General features: G+C 50.3%; 1 pseudogene; it reads right to left on the reverse strand.

Moving 5' to 3' along the window:
* Nucleotides 1-7796: 7796 nt before the first annotated feature.
* The window catches only part of LOC139826745 (dynein axonemal heavy chain 9-like), a 74711-nt pseudogene continuing 65796 nt past the window's right edge, over nt 7797-16711 (reverse strand).

Genomic DNA, 16711 nt, shown 5'->3' on the forward strand with positions numbered 1-16711 from the left:
GGGAAGGAGGATATGGGGGTGCAGGGTATAGGAGAGCAGGATCTTGGGGTGCAGGGGTTTGGGGTGGGGGGCTTGGTAGGGCAGGATTTGGGGGTGGAAAGTTTAAGCGGTAGGGCTGGGGGTGCAGGATTTGGGGGTGAAGGGGTTGTGGGGTGCAGGGTTGTGGGGTGCAGGGTTTGGGAGATCGGTACGTGGGGCTGGAGGATTTGGGGTGCAGGGTTTGGAGCAGCAGGATCTGGGGGTGCAAGATTGGGGGTAGCAGGGTTTTGGGGAGCAGGGTTTCGGGGTCAGGCTTTAGGGGGACAGGGTTTGGGGGGCAGGGTTGGGAGGGATGATTTTGGGGTGCAGGGTTTAGGGCAGCAGGATCTTGGGGTGAAGGGGTTTGGGGTGAAGGGTTGGGTAGGACAGGATTTGGGGTGCAGGTTTTTAGGGTGCAACTTGTGGGGGTCAGGATTTGGGGTACAGGGTTTGGGGGTGCAGGGTTTAGTGGTGCAGGGTTTGGGGGTGCAGGTCTTGGGGAGGCAGAATTAGGGTGCAAGACTTGAGGGTGCAGGGTTTGGGGGTTTGGGACATGGGGCTGGATGATTTGGGGGTGCAGGATTTGGGGTGCAGTGTGTGGGTGTGTGTTCTGGTTTTGTTAAAAACAAGTTTCTTTTTTAGTGAATTTGCCTGTCAGCTAAAGCCTTCATGTCAGCTGCATTTTCCTGGAGAACCCAACACATGTTTTGGCAAACCCAGCAAGGGAATGCAAACTTATTGATAAGCACGGATGGACATCTCGCGAGGGGGGCAATGAGAAAACTGATGACTGAGAGACTGACCAACGGTGAATAACATTCCGTTCACGTGAATACTTCATAGAAAAGTGGGAGATCACGAGGATCTCGTCCCCTTTGCCTTTTCCCTTTTCTCCTCATGGCCGACATCAGGAGAGGACCTTGCTGGTCGTCCCTGCGAACTGAGGCCACTGACAGACTGAATCCAGCTCCGGTTGGCTGCAGAGTCTGATCCAGGACTTTGGGTGCTGGCTCTGCAGTTGCTGAGACTTACAAGATTGGTTTTGTATATTTTGTATTATTTTCTCTGTTCTCATCAGTAGCATCAGTAAAACATCTTGAACTTTTCCAACTCTCTCCCCTCTGTGCTTCTTCCCCTCCCGATCGCCTGTCCTGAGTGGGAAGGGGGGAGAGGGAGGGGCAAAAGGGGGAAGTGGGGGGCAGAGGAGGTTGACAACACATCTGCCAGGGTTTGATTGTCACCCCGCAATCCTAACCCTCGACAGATAATTGGCACCCAACGTGGGGCCAGAGAACGGGGTAAATTTGGAGATTTTTGGCTTTTCTACTGCTCTGACGTACCTTTCAATTTTCTTGGCACGGTGCTAGCTCATAGAGTTGTGATACTCGCGCGTCTGTTTGATTCGGATATTATTTAGTCGTGATGATGATCCTGTGTGGTTTGGCACTGGTTTATTTCATTATACTGCAGCCACTAATGAATTTCTACTCGCTTCTGCTTTACCTTGAAAAACGTCCAGGAGAGATTAAAGAGCAGAATGGCTCTATATTTGCTAATTGGTCAAGCGAATCTTTAGAAAGGCTGACTAACAATACTTTTGTGATTTCGCTGGGACAGTTTGCAAATGTGTTAGAGAACTTTGAATACCCTTGGAGCTTTGATAGAACTGTGATGGTGTTATCTGGTTTGCTGAATGTGTGTCAGTTTGTGTTACTGTTAAGAGAAATGAGGTTCAATAGGAGGTTTGCGTCTCTTTTTAGTCCTGAGATTTGCGGTGCGCCTTCGGAAGCTTTAGCAAAAAGCACTCCTGGCCGCTCGAGAAAAGGCAAAACAGCCAAAGCTGCTGCTCCAGCCACTGCCCCCAAACCGCGGCTTCGCAGGCTGAAGCTCCAGCTCCTCCGCATTGCTCCTCTGCCAAGGTCGCTGCAGATAACGTTACTTCTCCAGCCTCAAAGGCTGACAAGGCAGCCCCCCCGCCTTCACACACTGGGCACTGTTGCTGCTGTAACCACAGCAATCACTGTGACAGTCATTCAGACTCTGGAAATGAATCAGATGATGGTGAACCCATATCAGCATCAGTTGCTGGTTGTAAGAAAGTCACTAGAAAGACCACCCGTGCAGCAGGTGATGGCACAGGGCCAACATCAACCCAAGAGGCATCATCATCAGGACAGGGAGGAGATGAAGTGACCACCACTCGGTCCTTTTCTCCAGGTGAGCTGAGAGACCTGCAAAAAGACTTCAGTCGTCGTGAAGGCGAGAATATTTTAACCTGGCTGCTGCGATGCTGGGACAACGGGGCAGAAACAATTGAATTAGAAGGTGGTGAAGCCAGGCAGCTGGGATCTCTGTCAAAAGATTCCACCATTGATAGGGCAATTTCAAGAGAGTCTAATGCCGCTACTCTCTGGACCCGACTCCTGCAGCTATGAAAGTCAGATTTCCCTACAAGGAAGATTGTGTATCCAAGTTAGGGAAATGGAATACAATGGAGAGAGGTATCCACTTCCTGAGAGAATGAGCTGTGCGAGAGATCATCTATCTAGGACCAAACAGCCAAGAGGGGACAGACCCAGAGAGAATCAATTGTACAAAATCTATGTGGCGCAGATTTGTACAAAGTGCACCACCTGCATATGCTAAGTCATTGGCAGGAATGGTCTGGTCAGCTAGAGGTGCACAAGAAATTAATGAAGTGATTGAGCAGCTCCGGTACTTTGAGGACAGCCTTGCTGGTTCTCTACGGGCTTGTGTCTCCGCTGTGGAGAAACTGTGTGAAAAATCTGATGACCGGTTTGAAAAGCTGCTGCAAGAAATCCAAGAGCTCAGAGCAGACTCGTACCGTTCACGACCTGCACAAACCTATGTTTCAGCTGTTAGGAGAAGGCGTTTCCAATCTCGAGAGAGGGCAGAGACAGCCCACAAAAAGAGGTTCACTGTGGTTCTTCCTACATGAGCAGGGAGAAAACATGAATAAGTGGCATGGAAGGCCGACCTCAGAACTTCAGGAACGAGTACGTGAGATAAAAGGAAAAACTCCTAGGAAGGTGGCTGCTCCAGTTTACAAAAGGAGCAGAAGAGATTCTGATGCTCTTGAAGGAACCTCTAATTCACACCCAGAGACTGTGCAAAACAGGAATTAGAGGTGCCCTGCCTCCAACCAGGTGGAGGAAAGGGATAACAGAGTTTATTGGACTGTACAAATACTATGGCCTGGTACAACACAACCCCAGGAGTACAAAGCTTTAGTGGACACTGGTGCTCAGTGCACAATAATTCCTTCTGATTATAAAGGAACACAACCCATCAATATTGTTGGAGTGACTGGGGGATCCCAGGAGCTGACTGTTGTAGAGGCTGAAATGAGCCTAACTGGAAAGAACTGGCAAAAGCATCCCATTGTGACTGGTCCAGATGCTCCGTGCATCCTTGGCATAGACCACCTCAGGAGAGGGTATTTTAAGGACCCAAAAGGGTATAGGTGGGCATTTGGTATAGCAGCTGTGGACACTGAGAAAATTGAACAGCTGTCTGATTTGCCTGGTCTTTCAGATGACCCCTCTGTTGTAGGACTGCTGAGGGTTGACGATCAGCAGGTGCCAATTGCTACCACGACGGTGCATCGCCGGCAATATCGCACCAGTCGAGACTCTTTGATTCCTATCCAGAAGCTGATCCGTCAATTGGAAAGCCAGGGTGTGATCAGTAAGACCCGCTCACCTTTTAACAGCGCAATCTGGCCAGTGCGTTAGTCTAGTGACGAGTGGAGACCAACTGTAGGCTATCGTGGCCTGAATGAAGTTACAGCACACTGAGTGCTGCTGTGCCTGACATGCTAGAACTGCAATTTGAACTGGAGTCAAAGGCAGTGAAGTGCGATGCTACAATTGACATTGCTCATGCATTTTTCTCTATTCCTGCAGCAGCAGAGTGCAGGCCGCAGTTTGCTTTCACCTGGAGGGGCATCCAGTATACATGGAATCGCTTGCCCCAGGGGTGGAAACACAGTCCTACCATCTGCCATGGGCTGATCCAGACCATGCTGGAGCAAGGTGAAGCTCCAGAACACTTGCAATATATTGATGACATCATCGTATGGGGCGACACAGCAAAAGAAGTCTTCGAGAAAGGTGAGAGAATAATTCATATTCTTTTGGATGCTGGTTTTGCCATAAAACGAAGCTAGGTCAAGGGACATGCACGGGAGATCCAGTTTTTAGGAATAAAATGGCAAGATGGCCGTCGTCAGATCCCAATGGAGGTGATCAACAAAACTGCAGCAATGTCTCCACCTACTAATAAAAAGGAGACACAGACTTTCTTGGGCGTTGTAGGTTTTTGGAGAATGCACATTCCTGACTACAGCCACATTGTGAGCCTCTCTATCGAGTGACTCGTAAAAAGAACCAATTTGAGTGGGGCCCTGAACGCCAAGCCTTTGAACAAATGAAGCGTGAGATAACTCATGCGGTGGCCCTTGGACCAGTCCGAACTGGACTAGATGTTAAAAATGTGCTCTACACCGCAGCCGGAGATAATGGACTTACCTGGAGCCTCTGGCAGAAAGCACCAGGAGAAACCCGAGGTCGACCCTTAGGTTTTTGGAGTCGAGGATACAAAGGATATGAGGCCAACTGTACTGCAACTGAAAAGGAGATACTGGCAGCATATGAAGGAGTTGGAGCTGCTTCAGAAGTGATGGGCACTGAAGCACAGCTCCTCCTGCACCTCGACTGCCGGTGCTGAGCTGGGTGTGCAAAGGGACGGTTCCCTCTCCACATCATGGCACCGAAGTTACATGGAGTAAATGGATTGCACTGATCACGCAATGAGCTCGAATTGGAAGTCCCAACCGTCCAGGGATCTTAGAAGTGATTACAGACTGGCCAGAAAGCAAAGACTTTGGGATGTCTGCAGATGAGGAGGAAGTAAAACGTGCTGAAGAAGCACCACCATATAATCCGCTTTCAGAGACTGATAAGCAGTGTGCACTGTTCACAGGTGGATCCTGTCATCTGTAGGAAAACATCGAAGGTGAAAGCTGCTGTGTGGAGTCCCACACGACAAGTTACAGAAGCCACTGAAGGACAAGGTGAATCCAGTCAGTTTGCAGCAGTGAAAGCCATCCAGCTGGCTTTGGACATTGCTGAACGAGAGAAGTGGCCAATGCTTTGTCTCTATACTGACTCATGGATGGGAGCAAATGCCTTGTGGGGGTGGCTACAGCAATGGAAGAAAAGCAACTGGCAGCGCAGAGGTGAAACCATTGGGAACCACGCTGTGGGAAGACATTGCTGCTCGGCTGGAGAGCCTGCCTGGGGAAGTTGGTCATGTAGATGCTCATGTGCCTAAAAGTCAAGCCACCGAGGAACATCGAAACAACCAACAAGCAGATCAAGCTGCTAAGATTAAAGTAGCTGAGGTGGACTTGGGCTGGCAACATAAAGGTGAACTTTTCCTAGCTCGGTGGGCCCATGGTGCTTCAGGGCATCAAGGTAGAGATGCAACATGAAAACGGGCTCGTGATCGAGGGGTGGATTTAACTATGGACACTGTTTCACACGTTATTCATGAATGTGAAACTTGCGCCGAAATCAAACAAGCAAAACAGTTAAAACCTGTATGGTATGGGGGGTGATGGTTAAAGTGTAAGTATGGAGAAGCTTGGCAGATTGATTATATTACACTTCCACAAACACGTCAAGGTAAGCGTTATGTACTTACAATGGTGGAAGCAACCACTGGATGGTTGGAAACATCTGCCGTACCTCATGCTACAGCCCGAAATACCATCTTGGGCCTTGAGAAGCAAGTCCTTTGGAAGCACGGTACGCCAGAAAGAATTGAATCAGACTATGGTACTCATTTCAAAACCAGTATTATAGACAATTGGGCCAAAGAACATGGTATTGAGTGGGTATATCATATTCCATATCATGCACCAGCCTCTGGGAAAACTGAAAGGTACAATGGTTTGTTAAAAACTACACTAAAGGCACTGGGTGGTGGAGCCTTTAAAAACTGGGATTCACATTTAGCAAAAGCCACTTGGTTGGTCAACACCAGGGGATCAACCAATCGAGCTGGGCCTGCCCAATCAGAAATTCTATGGACTGTAGAAGGAGATAAAGTCCCTGTAGTACACATGAAAAATATGTTAGGAAAGGCAGTCTGGGTTCCTCCTGCCTCGGGCACAGGCAAACCTATTCGTGGGATTGTTTTTGCCCAGGGACCTGGCAGCACCTGGTGGGTGATGCTTAAGGATGGAGAAGTTCGGTGTGCACCTCAAGGGGATTTGATTTCAGGTGAAAATATGCAATGCTGAACTGTATGATATGAATTGCTGCACTAACAATGTTTAATAAGTGTCTTTCAGATCAAGACAATGGTGATGAAACCAGCGCTGGCTTCTTCGAGTGGCGCCCGACACCTTCTTGGAAGTTGGTGTCCTTAACCCACCAACAGGGGTCATGAGATGCACTTGGACCATTTTCCCTGCCCTGGGAGACTGTGGTGACAAAATGAACTTAATGAACTTTTCAAAGGATGGTCCACTGATTAATTACTCCTGTGTATATATGTACATATATATATATATATATATATATGGTAGTAGTGATTAATTAGATTGTATTGATAGATTGTATTAATAAGGTTTAAGTATTCAGTGAATGTCATATGATAAGGGGTGGAATGTCCTGGTTTTGTTAAAAACAAGTTTCTCTTTTAGCGAATTTTTGCCTGTCAGCTAAAGCCTTCATATTAGCTGCATTTTCCTGGAGAACCCGACACATGTTTTGGTTAAACCCAGCAATGGAATGCAAACTTATTGATAAGCACGGATGGACATCTCGCGAGAGGGGCAACGAGAAACTGGTGATCGAGAGACTGACCAACGGTGAATAACATTCCATTCACGTGAATACTTCATATAAAAGTGGGAGATCACGAGGATCTCGTCCCTTTTGTCTCTTTTCCCTTTTTTTTTTCTCCTCATGGCCGACATCAGGAGAGGACCTTGCTGGTCGTCCCTGCGAACGGAGGCCAGTGAGAGACTGAATCCAGCTCCGGTTGGCTGCAGAGTCTGATCCAGGACTTTGGGTGCTGGCTCTGCAGTTGCTGAGACTTACAAGATTGGTTTTGTATATTTTGTATTATTTTCTCTGTTCTTATCAGTAGCATCAGTAAAACATCTTGAACTTTTCCAACTCTCTTCTCTCTGTCCTTCTTTCCCTCTTGATCGCCTGTCCTGAGTGGGAAGGGGGGAGAGGGAGGGGCAAAAGGGGGAAGTGGGGGGGAGAGGAGGTTGACAACACATCTGCCAGGGTTTGATTGTCACCCCGCAATCCTAACCCTCGACACTCTGTCTACAACTACCTAATAGGGAGTTATAGAGAAGACTGAGCCAATTTTTTTTGGAGGTGTATAGCAAAAGGACAAGAGGTAACAAACTGCAGGAAGGGAAATTCCAACTGAAATAAAAATATATCAGCTTCACCGTGGAGTGGGTTTAGTGGTGTGACAAGGGTCGGAGAGGTTATGGGAACTCCAGTCATGGAAACATTCAAAACTTGGCTGATCAGCCTGACCTGACTTTGAAGCTAGCACTGCACAAGAAGGGTTTGGACAAGAGAGTGTGAGCTCAATTATGAGTTTATGAAGATTGAATGAAAGTAACACATGGAAATGCATTCCCGGAGTCCAGAGCTTCTTTCACACTCAATTTCAGGAAGAAAATTGTGTTCCCGTAGGGACAAACAGGATATCAGGAGATCTCAAAAACTCAAGAATATTTAATGTGAAGGAATAATCAAGAATGAATCCAAAAGGTAAGGAAGGATTTCAAGAAAAATTGGACCACTATTTCAATAAACATCATGAAGCCCAGGAGCCAGACTCCCCCACTCCTGAAGCCACGTGATAAACAAAACAACACCTGAGCTCAGTCGCTGCTCCTGCCCCAGCATCCAGACCTGGCAGGACATTTCCTAATATCCCACAACCTGAGCACCTTTCAAGCAGGTTACAGTTAAAATTAAAGCTTCCCATGGAAATGCTGCTTTTCTCTCTCTGCCTTTCAAAGCACAGATTAACTAGAAGTCAGGAGTTAACACGACCCACATCTAACATCAAAAGCTGCTGATGTTTAGCTGAGCATAAGTGACAGGTCTGATTCTTTCTTGGCACAAAAGAGTTATTAACTTTTTCAAGGCCCTGTTTTTGCATTTCCCACTACGTCATTACTTCAGTTCTTGTGTGATGGACCAGACCACAAGGCACCAAACTTTCAGTACGTACTTAGGAGAACAGGTGTTAAGAAGGACAGCAACAAGTTACAAACCGGGGTTCTACAAGAGTTTATGGTGTTCCAAACCTCTCGATTTGGCTGCTGAGAACCTTCTCAAATTTTACTAATCAGCCTTAAACTCTGAAAGGCTCTTTGAGCAGTAATATCTACTGCTTCAAAGTATGAGATTTCAGGGGAAAAAAAAGTCTCTCCGTTGTTGGAAGAAAATATTTCTAAATCTGAACAACTTCCCCTTGGTACAGAACTGGCTCTGGTGGAAATTCAGTTTTAGCAATTAAGTCAAAGCTGGGTTTGATTCAATTATCACCTTTTTAAATGCCACCCTTCATGCACATACTGAGCATCTGACCATCAAGAAGCTAAGAGGACACGCCAGTACAGGCCAACAAGCTAAGCTGGATCTAACTTCAGGGCCAGTAACCCACTAACTATCCACCACCTGCTTCAGTACAATAAAATACTTTGCCTGTGTGGTGGAACAGTGCCATTAATCCCCACATTTACACGTGTGGAACTGAGGCTCCCAAAGATGAGCGCAGCTCCATCGCACTCACCATCAGTCATTTAAGTGCTGAAGTCGGAAGCCCAAAGCTCCCTTCAGCTGGTCCCTTCTACAGCCAGAGGGCGTTTCAACCCACCCCAAACCTGCACATCCATCTGGAACTACTCATCCCTCCCCGCTGACCACAAGAGGCTGGAAAGTAACTAAGCTTCTCAAAGCCATGGGCAATGGTTCTGGAATCCATCCAAAACTAACAAGGAATTAAGGAATGGCCTAAGGTCACCCACTTTACTCAGGGCACACATGTGCTGTGTCATTTTTAGGTAGGAGACTGCATTCTGCCCACCAGAGCTAGAGGAACACAGCTCCGCAGCCTCTTGTAGCATCGGGACAAGCTTCAAGTCCCACAGGACAGCAACTGCACTTACTTGGAAGATATTGGAGAAGTCTCTCAAGTTGAAAATGTAGTGGAACTTGATGGCTGTTGGAAGGAATGTAGCGGCTACTTTCTGGTGCAGTCCCAGGGCAAGGGCAATCAGCTGCTGAGCTGATTTTTGCACAGCCCCCGAGAAATTTCCACTTGTCAGGTGCTGCGTTAAAATGGTGCTATAGATCCTGGACAAGGCATCCTGCCCAGGGATGGACAGCGCGAAGACACAGAAGTGACGCTGAGGGAGAGAAAGGAAGGCATGGAAAGGTCAGAGAGGTAGAAAAACACCTTTCAAGCAAAATGCCCTTGGGGATTTGCTGTGATAATCTCATCTAGGCTCCCTTTCCCATGAAATGCTGGACCAGATGATCTTTTGAGGTCCCTTCCAACCTGGGTTGTTCTATGATTCTCTGATTTGCAGTCCACCTGAACAAGGTTATTTCCCTCTCCCAGTTTGCCAGCAGAGCTCAGGTGGGAAGTGACATCACTCTGCTCACTAAACCAGGGATTTTCAACTGCATCTCACCAATGCTACACTGGAAGTGCAGTCCATTGAAGAGCCAAAGGGCTCTGAAGGTCCCACCGACCTCTGACAAAGCCCAGTCACTGTCTCTATTAAGAGCAGCCCCTGGAAGGCGCCATCTCCCAGAGGACCTCTTTACTAATTTGGAACTTGCAAAGTTGCCCATGGGACACTTCATTTTAACTCCACACCTTGCTGAAGAGGAGCCAGGGTCCAAGCTGACTCTGGTCATTAGGTTTCTCCATGATGAAATGAATTTTGCTCACTGCTACCCAGTCCCTCCATCGGTTGGCAGCTCCCAAAAATCAAAGTCTAATGTTTAAGATCTCTTCCCAAATCTTCTGTTATCAGCAGCGCTTGAACTGCTTTTTGTTTGGCTTGGGGTTTTTTTGTTCGGTTAGGTTTTTGGGGGGATTTGGTTGGTTGGTTGGTTTTGGTGTTCTTTGTTTTGTTGGTTTTGTTTGGTTGCTTGGTTTGGGGTTTGTTGGGGTTTTTGTTGTTGTTGTGTTTTGGTGTGGCTTGGGTTTTTTTTTAGTTTTGTCTGTTTTCTTCGTTTGGGTTTCTCCCCCACACCTCTTTTTACTGACAGCTGCAGCAGACAATTCTGGAAAGCAGGCGGCGTTAATGCACCATGCTTCAGAGCTAAATACGAGCTAAATGAAGGCAAAATCTGCCTGTATGGACCAGAAGGTTGTCCTGAAAGTAGGTGTTAAGCTGGCTGGCAACTTTTGACTTCCTCCTCTGACGGAGCTGCAGAATGCGAGGAAAAACAAACAAGGGAATAAGGGACCCAGTTCGGTGCTTCACTATTAGGAATCACAGTCACTCGACAGATTCGTGCCATTTGTACTGATAAAACAACAGCAGGATCTGCCAGTGGTTGTCCTCTAACCTCACGTTTAAATGATCCACCCCAAAATAAACCCAGCGATGCACCTGCCGTTGTGCAGGGCTTTACCTGCAGCCGAGGGTTGATGGTGAAGCTCCCCGCCGTCGGGTTCACGCACGACACATACTGCACGTTCGTGATCTCCTTCAGCGACAGCTTGGTCCGGTCGTACCTTCGGGCAAAACACAAGCAGCAGCACAGTGACCACGGCCACTGCCTCTCTCAGTACGTGTCCCTGGGCTGCCAGAGGCCGCTTGTCTTCAGGGGGTCAAATTCTGCGTCTTGCCAAGATGAGGCCCAGGCCCAGGTTGCCGGCCTATCTGTACACGGCCTGGCACACGCGAGTCCTGCTCCTGGTGGAAATCCTTCAGCTTCAACAACCTGTAGCTAATATTTCTATCAGTAATAAGCACTGAGCAAAGCCCCTGGGCCATACTCTTCACTTGCATGGAAATGGCAGAAAACAGCAGGAGTGTCTCTGGTTTGATCCCAACCCGGGACAGGGTGTGAGAGACTACAAGGGTGACTCTCAAACACTGTGGCAAACCCAGCCCTGCAACACCCAGTCATGGGAGACGGGCCATCGTGAGCAGGTGAATGGTGATTTACATGTCAAGGCCGAGGTGACAGCCACAGACAAAGGCTGGGTGACACAGGCAGTGCTGTGTTGAAGGACACGCAGCCTGTGCGCTGACAGGCCCGACACGGTGTCAAGGCCCAGGCTGAGAGACCCTCCGGGCCTCCCCCATCTTCCACAATCACCCCCAGTGACGCCTGCACAAAAGCCCAGGTGATCCCGAGGGCTATAAACCCTATAAAACCTGTGCCAGCACGGGCAGGGTGCCACCCTGGGGACCCTTCCACCCACCGGGCTGACCACGGGAACCGAACCACACACCACAGGGTGCTGAACCCTGACTACAGACCCAAGCATTCCTGCATAGGAACGGGACCTGAGACTACAAACCCCTCAAACACACCACGGAGCCCTAAGGGTGGTGAGACCTTTCCTTTCCCTTTCCTTTTCCTTCCCTTCCCATTTCCTTCCCCCTTCCTTTCCCCTTCTTTTCTTCCTCTCTCTTTCCTTCCTATATTCCTATTTCTTTGCCTTCCTTTTTGTGAGTAATACAGTAACATAAGGTTTAGAGCCCCACTTGTGCCACAAAACTCTTTCATGTGAATCTTTTCGCTGCTAAACTGTTTATCGATTGAGCTTAAGTAACATAAATCCTTCTGCCACTGAGTCATTTGCCAATTGGACCAAGCTACAAAAAATAAAGGTCTTTTGTTTGTGGACCTTCAGGATTGTATGTACTTTTTTCCAACCCAGGGGACTGACAAATCTCAGTCACACTTCCCCCAACCATAGCGCCAGGTGGGACATGACAAGGGTCAGCAGGCTGCTGCTGCCGGGGGAGGACCGGGAGTCCTGGGCTCCCTGGTTTAAGAAGGACAAGGAATTACTGGAGAGAGTCCAGCGGTGGCTACAAAGATGCTAAGGGATCTGGAGCACCTTTCTTGTGACAAGAAACTGAGAGAGCTGGGGCTGTTGAGCTGGAGAAGAGAAGCTGAGAGGGATCTGATCAATGGGATCAATATCTCAGGGTGGCTGTCAGAGGATGGACCAGACTCTGTTCAGTGGTGCCCAACGCCAGGGTGAGGGGCAGCGGGCACAGACTGAAACACAGGAGGCTCCATCTGAACATGAGCAGAAACTTGTTTGCTGGGAGGTGCCAGAGCCTGGCCCAGGCTGCCCAGAGCGGGTGTGGAGGAATTGAAAACCATTCCAGTGGTTAAAATTCAGACAGTCAAGAAAACACACCTTCAATGAAAATAAAGAAATAATGGGAAGGGTTATTAGAATGGAGTCGTGAGACAGGTAAACTGAGCCTTGGCAGCTAGGAAGTGTCAGGTAGTCTGTAAACCCTGCCGTACCCAACCAACGGGGAACTGGGGAGGGAATTTGCAGTTGGGATTAGGGGTGGATATAAGCAGTGGCTTTTTGCCCTGTTTTGTGTGCCTACCTTTAGGTGGAACACCCGACCTTGCAAAATCGTTAATAAAATATGCTTTGCTGAGAGATCCTACCTGAGCCTATTATATTGGTGAGATGATAACTTCCTGCATGCAATACAGTGCCCAGTGGGCACTGCTGAGCACATGGGCAGAAGGCCTCGATGTGTCTGGGAGGGGACCCATGGCATGCTGCATCCGCCCGCACCTCGCTGCATCCCCTGTACGTTGCTGCATCCGCCCGCACCTCGCTGCATCCCCTGTACGTTGCTGCATCCCCCCGCACCTCGCTGCATCCCCTGTACGTTGCTGCATCCGCCCGCACCTCGCTGCATCCCCTGTACGTTGCTGCATCCGCCCGCACCTCGCTGCATCCCCTGTACGTTGCTGCATCCCCCCGCACCTCGCTGCATCCCCTGTACGTTGCTGCATCCCACCGCACCTCGCTGCATCCCCTGTACGTTGCTGCATCCGCCCGCACCTCGCTGCATCCCCTGTACGTTGCTGCATCCGCCCGCACCTCGCTGCATCCCCTGTACGTTGCTGCATCCCCCCGCACCTCGCTGCATCCCCTGTACGTTGCTGCATCCCACCGCACCTCGCTGCATCCCCTGTACGTTGCTGCATCCCCCCGCACCTCGCTGCATCCCCTGTACGTTGCTGCATCCCCCCGCACCTCGCTGCATCCCCTGTACGTTGCTGCATCCGCCCGCACCTCGCTGCATCCCCTGTACGATGCTGCATCCGCCCGCACCTCGCTGCATCCCCTGTACGTTGCTGCATCCCCCCGCACCTCGCTGCATCCCCTGTACGTTGCTGCATCCCACCGCACCTCGCTGCATCCCCTGTACGTTGCTGCATCCCACCGCACCTCGCTGCATCCCCTGTACGTTGCTGCATCCCACCGCACCTCGCTGCATCCCCTGTACGTTGCTGCATCCGCCCGCACCTCGCTGCATCCCCTGTACGTTGCTGCATCCCCCCGCGCCTCGCTGCATCCCCTGTACGTTGCTGCATCCCACCGCACCTCGCTGCATCCCCTGTACGTTGCTGCATCCCCCCGCACCTCGCTGCATCCCCTGTACGTTGCTGCATCCCACCGCACCTCGCTGCATCCCCTGTACGTTGCTGCATCCCCCCGCACCTCGCTGCATCCCCTGTACGTTGCTGCATCCGCCCGCACCTCGCTGCATCCCCTGTACGTTGCTGCATCCGCCCGCACCTCGCTGCATCCCCTGTACGTTGCTGCATCCCCCCGCACCTCGCTGCATCCCCTGTACGTTGCTGCATCCCCCCGCACCTCGCTGCATCCCCTGTACGTTGCTGCATCCGCCCGCACCTCGCTGCATCCCCTGTACGTTGCTGCATCCCACCGCACCTCGCTGCATCCCCTGTACGTTGCTGCATCCCCCCGCACCTCGCTGCATCCCCTGTACGTTGCTGCATCCCACCGCACCTCGCTGCATCCCCTGTACGTTGCTGCATCCCACCGCACCTCGCTGCATCCCCCTATGCCTCACTCCATCCCCCACACCTCGTTGCATCCCTCTGCGCCTCACTGCATCCCCCTACTCCTCGCTGCAGCCCCTTGTGCCTCCAACGCTCCCTCGCAGCTCCCTCACCCTCTATCTGCCTGACTTCCCTGACACCCACAGCCCAAGATTTCTGCCTCCGCTCCACTGTCTCTGTTCCTCGGAAGCTTTTGGCAGAGCTCAGGCATGCACACAGCTGAGGAGAGTGGAAATTGCAATGCGTCCCTGCCCTGTATTCCCTGTGGAGAGATGCAAATATTCATGTCCCACACAGAGCTGCTGGCTAAAGTGTAAAACACACCAATCTCCTTCCAAAACAGTCACTGCTTTTCCTTCAAATCACCTCTGCCTAGATAATGGTTGTTTGCTGCTGCCTGACAGAAGACAATGTTAGGTGCTCACAGCAGGGGGGTTCACCCCAGCTGAGGCCAAATCCACAGCCGCCTCTGCTCTCAGCGTCGCGGGGCAGCAAGGCCGAGCATCGCGCTCCCCTCGCAGGCTTTGCACTGGGACCACAGTCACAAGCCACAGCAAGAGCAGAGCAAAGCTCCTCTCAACCCAGCTATGAGTAAGCAATCAAGCGGTATTAAAGAAGCGATGGACAACGTCCTCGGACACACGGTGTGAACTGTGGGGTTGTCCTGTGCAGGGACAGGAGCTGGACTCGATGATCCTTGCGGGTCCCTTCCAGCTCAGGACGTTTTGTGATTCTAAGTGAATTTGTTTGCTGGGGACAGGGGAAGCCCTGAGGGTGCTCAACTCTCAGTTCACCCAGAGCCTCCCAACCAGCTCTAGCCCAGCAGTATGCAATGGGAAGAGGGACCCACGCTTTGAGATTCTCTCAAACCCACTCCCCAGCACTGGAGCTGAACAAAAAGGTCTCCGACAACCAAGCCCAAGCAGGCTCCTACCAGTGGCCGTAGTCCAGGTGCTGCCGGATCAGCGTATGGGGCTGCACTGTCCCGTAAGCGTCCACCTCGGGCATGTTGAGATCATCAATGAAGTACACGAGCTTCTTGGTACCTGGAGGGCCATAATTCCTACCAGCCTTTTTCTCCAGAGGTTTCTCAAGCATACCTGTAGGGAGGCAGAGGTGCAAAGCTCATCTACTGGGAGAGCAACTGCTGCAAAATAAAAATGATTTCTCAGCCCAGCTCAATGCTGTGCTGTGTGTAGCTACAGCGGCCCCTCAAGGAGCTGAGATGTCCCCCAGCTGCAGCTGTATGAGGAGCAGCTGAGGGGCCTGGGGGTTCAGCTGGAGAACAGGAGCTGAGGGGAGACCTTCTGATCTCTGAACTGCCTGAAAGGAGCTTGGAGCCAGGGGGGGTCAGGCTCTGCTCCCCAGGAACAAGCGCCAGGAGCAGAGGAAATGGTCTCAAGTTGCACCAGGGGAGGCTGAGGCTGGATCTGGGGAACAATTTCTTCCCCAAAGGGCTGTGGGGCATTGGAACAGGCTGCCCAGGGCAGTGCTGGAGTCACCAGCCCTGGAGGGTTGGACAGACGTGGAGATGAGGTTCTCAGGGACTAGAGTGCTAGAGCTGGGTTACGGTTGGACTCGATGATCCTGAAGGTCTCTTCCAACCAAACTGATTCTATGATTCTACAGTGCAGCTGGGAGCCCTGCAGGGACCCTTGGTCAGCACTTTGGTTTGACTTAAATCAGAAAGCTCTCAACTCTTCCTTCCAAACAAAAATACAACAAACTTCGTCTGCTACAAAACATGTCTACCTCAGAGCAAACAAGAGCTTTTCATGCAAGATAAAGCCTTTTGAATCTCTTCTGCATAATTTTTTAAACGAAATCTTGCTTGCAGAGGTGGCTGTGCCAGAGCAGTGAGCATCCCCTGCTGCCTGCCCCGGCGATGCGGCAACTGCAGCGTGGCCAGGGCAGCAGGCACTGGGCGCTGCGATGGAGAAAGGGAGATGGATGCTGTGGGCACAGAAGCCCACGAGCAAAGCTGCTGGTTTTGTGAATATATGCATCTTTTACCCTGTTAGACAAAAATAGGCGATCTCAGGGCCAAATTCCTGGACATCTTCAGAACAACCAACATGACACTTTTATTTAAATGCATCAAATAATCATAAGTTCCCTGATCTTCTCACCAGCGTTACCCAACCCTCCAGATAATGTGACAAGACTTAATTCCAACACGAGCTGTCAAATTACCACCTAGTTTCAAGTAGGGTCACGCACACGCAAAGGAAAGCACGGAGAGAACAGTTTCGCATTTCAAAGCCTTGGAAGACTTTAATTTGTTTTAGCAGAAGGCTGGGGTCATATGTTGCTCTAGCTCATAAAACGTGGGGAATATTTATAATCCTGGGCTGATATTTAATAAAAATCACCCCACGTCGCTGCACATCATGTTCTATAGGTTATTGATTCCTCTGATTGCAGCCCAGGCAACCTTTACTGTCTCAGTAAGTGGAAAAGCAAACGGAAGCAACGCTCCTCTGCCCAGACCCCGGGTGGGTTTTCTGCCCTGTGCT

Source organism: Patagioenas fasciata, unplaced genomic scaffold (genome assembly GCF_037038585.1).
Source record: "Patagioenas fasciata isolate bPatFas1 unplaced genomic scaffold, bPatFas1.hap1 Unplaced_14, whole genome shotgun sequence".
Lineage (NCBI taxonomy): Eukaryota > Metazoa > Chordata > Aves > Columbiformes > Columbidae > Patagioenas > Patagioenas fasciata.